Genomic DNA, 4,611 nt, shown 5'->3' with positions numbered 1-4,611 from the left:
GCAGCCCTATTTTGTCTGAAATGTGTTTTTCACCAGAGTGGCAATGGGAGACACATGTCTTATTAAAGCATTTGGCCTGGTTATTTGTTTTTCCTGGTGTAATCAGGATAGGTTTAGTCTTGCTGCTCACACAAGAACATGAGAAAGAAAAAAAAATCCCCCAAAAAAGTGTTCAAAAAAGTTCACAAGCAAAACCTTGTATCTGAAGACCTTACTGTGGATATTTAATTTAACCCGATTTCAAGTTGACAGTATCTTCTTAAGCCTAAAACATGAATAGGGTAAATGAATCTCTTTTAAATATTTTTCCTGAACTTTCTGATAAATTCCCATTAAATTGGTTTTGGTATTAAAGAACACCTTCAATACACAAAACCAGATGATCAAAAAAAAGTATTTCCCCTTACTTCTTATGAAGTATAAAGGAAGAAGAGATGCATAAAGTGCCTTTTGAGAAATGCTACTCTCATTTCATTTGAAAACCTACAAATGCCATCGCACACCAGACTGTTATCAGGCCTTTCCCTTTGCAGTGAAGTTGCAAACTTATTTGTTTCAAGTGCAGAAATTCACTTCAAAATGTTCAGGGAACAGGAGAGTCCTTTGCAAATATTTCTGTTAAAAGAGTTGGAACCTACTGAGCTGGTGGAACTAGAGGACTGAAAGAAAATGGAAGGTGAAGATACAATCATTCTTTTTCCAAATTCCTCTTCCACTTCTTTTGGCTCCTAGGCCAAACTTCAGCTCCCTGTGTCTGGGAGATTTTAAGGAGAATCTTGGTCATAGTTATACTTGAAAACTTCTGGGTAGAAAAAAAAAGACCTGCACAATAAAAGTTACCCTGAAGGAATTGAGGTGATTCCAGGATGTCTGCCACAGACGAATTAGGCAGGAATTTCACCAGCATTTCCTGACTATTAAGTATTCTTTTTCTAATTTAGCTGTTAGTTACCCTGCACCTGCTTTAGTCTGTTTGAACGTCCTGAGGACAAGCAGAGGCCACGTCATCTTGGATATTGCTGGTGGGGATTTCCAGCACCCCTGGCTGGCAGGCAGGGTGACACACAGGCTCTGGTGGCAGCCAGGGGCACTGGGCAACCAGCTCTGGGTGAGAGCAGCTGTGCCTGGCAGTGCTGGCACAGAGCCATGCACCCTGTGTTTGCTGGTGAGGTGTTTGTGGTGCTGCCTCATGGGTGCTGCCAGCTCCCCAGGGAAATATTTAGTAGCAGAGAAAGAGACAAGACTTGTTAAGTACAGGGCTTTTTTCCCCTCTTATCCCTTCTCCCAGCCTGCACTGAGTGGGGAAGGTGTTCAGATGGGATTGAGCCAGCTCAGCACATGTGGCTGTGTGTGCATGTCAGTGCCTGCCAGCTCAGTGCACTGCTGTGATGCTGGCAAAGTATTTCTCACCCTTGTGGTCCCTTCCAAGCTTAAAATATATCTGTTCTAACTCCTGGTGTCTGTCAGTCTAGTTCACTGGTATTTAAATGATGAGCCTGTACTATGTAAAGCACATAAGTACACATGCATTTAAATACCTGCTATCTCATCTGTTGTTTATTAGGATTCTTAGTGATATCATTTTTATATAGCAGGATTTCACACCAAGTAAGCATGAACATGACAGTGTACTTCCTGGATGCTAATTCAGGATAAATCTTAAACTAGCTCACAGTGCAACCACACTTCCTCATGTGGCAGTCCCAAAGTTTTGTCTACTAGCAATATCATTTATTGCCTTGACTCCTGATTCAACTCTGTGACTGAGACTGGAGCACCTGCATTTTTCCTTACATATCTGTCCTTAAGTTAGCACAGCTGCATCACACAGAGAACCCAGCACATCTCTAAGAGAACAGTGTAAACTCAACCTTTCAATGTCTTTTTCTCTACCTCCAAGGCAGAGTAGCTTTGCCCAGAGCTCAGGATTTTTCACTTGCATCCTTGTGGTACCCAGCATCCAGCCTGAGCACTCACTGACACGCTGCGTTGCAGTGTGCAGTATTGACATTATGTTCATTTGAACTCACCATGCTCTTTCCAAGAAATCAAATAGATAAATCTTCCCAACATATCTAGGATAATCTTTAGAGCTTGCTGCTCAAGCAGTGGAGGGATAGTGAAATAGGTAGGGTGTTGTATCAGGCAAATGCTGGCAAATGCTGGCAAAACCTTTCTGGAGCTGAGCCCTGGCTGGAGCACACCATGAAGATATCCTCCCTGTCAGGGGAGTTTTGGCTCTGCCCAGGTCAGGCTGCAGGGTATGAACAGCATGAGGCACATGTATCACATTAAATAAGCACAGAGAAATCCATTGACATTGAAACTGTACCAAAGACATGGGTCAAGTTCAGAAAGCTCAGTGGTGGCACTGTGGGTGACACTGACACAGGGTGCAAAGGTGAGCCTGGGGCCCCAGCTTCACGTGCTGCCATCGTGCTGCCATCGTGTTTGTCTTGCCTTTATCTCCCCTGTCAGCCTCTCACCAGTAAAACCTTTGTGTTGGGCTTTATGATGGCCAAGGGGGAACAGCAGCTCCTGAATGCCTGCCCTGCCTCCGGGCCCAGACCCAGCAACCCACTCCCAGGGCTGTGCCCAGCTCAGCCTGCACCTTTCACAAGTTAGCATTGATGCAGCTGTGGGGGGGACAGTCCCCCGCACAAATCCATCCCTCTGTAGGAGAGCTCAGCCTGTCACTGCTTGGGTGTGGTCTACACAGAAATTCAGAAGCACAGAGGAGAAAAACAGTCACAAGTGTCAAAATCCAAGTCTGATTTTTAATTGGAAACATGCCAGTAGTCCTCTCTAAAGGTCAGTGTGGCATGTGAGGTGCATTGGCCCCCTTAGATACTTTCAGACATAAACACACATTTTTCTATATCAAAAGATGCTTACACCTCTTTTCATAACTACTAACTGTGCTCCAAATTTAAGCTTTAAGAAAACATAGGTTTTTTTTCCCTCTGCAAACCAACAAGACATGGAACATTTGATGTGTGTTCATACCTTGCTGCCTCGTACATGACTTTCCCAAGGCTCCCATGTCTGGGGCACAGGTGCAGATATAGAGCTGCCTCGAGCAATGTTTCAACATTGTCAGAAAAGCAGCTATGATGGAAATGGCAATCATTCCTCTGCAATAATGTGGTAAATAGGGATGCTATTTTTAACCAAAAAAAAAAGAAGGCTGTGGTGTTCAGTCAGTTGTACAAGTATCACCTCAAGCAGTTTGTTCCTCAGGGGCATTAGCTGTTGGCAATCACTAAACCCTCAGACTGTTCCTGTTAGTTATAACATCTTGCCATTCACTTGTCCACTCCATGCTGGAAATTTTTATTGACTGAGAATGATCAGGACCTCAGTGTATAAGGGCTGGGGGACAACTGACTCAGGGTGAAAATCACTGCAAAGGGCTGTATTTGGCAATGCTGGTAAGTAACACCTAACCCACTACAGACTTTGATTCCTATATCCAGCTATATCAGTCTGTGGCTACAGGTCTGGTTTTAGATCAGCTAATTTATCATTATTATCATTATTAACATGTTATTAGAGTTTTCCTGTCCACATTTGCCGTGGTAAATTCTGAGTGACCAGGATGCCCAGCCCTCTGGCTATTTGTGTGCTCCTGAAGGCATTTCCCAGCACAAGAGCTGCCTATGCTCTGCCTTCTCCTTGCTGTTCTCACTTCCAACTTAAACACTGCTGCACCTTCAGAGAGAGAACAGAATGTTTTCAAACCTAGACAGCCATGCAACGCCAAGCAAAAGAGAGCAGGAGTTCGGACCAGCCCTATGTCTCACCAGCTTTTCAAATTCGCATTGGGACTTCACCTAAGAGTTCCCAGTTCTCTCTGCTTGTGGTCGGCTCCCAGATCTCTCTCGCTCCTCGCCTTTTCCCGGGAATGTGCAGGTTGGCAGAATGTCCACGCGGTGGCGGTTCAGTCCCCAGCAGCACGGGGACACGCGGGGAGGCTCAGCTCAGCTCAGCCCAGTACAGCCCGGTCCAGCCCAGCTCAGCCCAGCTCAGCTCAGCTCAGCTCAGCTCAGCGTGTGGCTGCCGGGCAAATCACAAACACGGGAGTGTCTTGGCATCACGTCCTTAACTCGAGGGTATAGAAACACGTTAGAATGCAAACAAAGGGTTGTATTAAAGTTTGTTGGAACACAAACAAAAGCTTTTATTGAAGGTCATCTTTAAAGCACGAAAAATAAGATAATTTCTTATTCTTATTCTTTCCAGGCTGAATACTTAGGGGGAGTTATCAGGATAATTATATTTGCCTGAGATTGTGAGAGCATACCTGATTTACTCAGGGATTAGAACTGTATCACATAGCCTCTCTTTCCCATAAAAATGTATAAAATACAAAATATTTTATCACCTCCCAGTTAGCTGCTCACAAACAAGGTACAAGTGGGACTTTTTCACAGGAATTATTCTGAGATTGATTCCAAATGAAACAACAACTTACACATAGTTATGATCTATTCGTGAAGTATGCTGAAAAAACATTGATGACACTCTGAAAATCAATGTTTCATGAGGAAGTTCACTGAATGTCTTTAAAACCATGGTTTCATCAGCTAGCTTTAAACATCAGCTTTAGTG

Source organism: Melospiza melodia, chromosome 6 (genome assembly GCF_035770615.1).
Source record: "Melospiza melodia melodia isolate bMelMel2 chromosome 6, bMelMel2.pri, whole genome shotgun sequence".
In the NCBI taxonomy this organism is placed as follows: Eukaryota; Metazoa; Chordata; class Aves; order Passeriformes; family Passerellidae; genus Melospiza; species Melospiza melodia.
The sequence above is the reverse complement of the archived record's forward strand: the minus strand, read 5'-3'. Positions refer to the sequence as shown.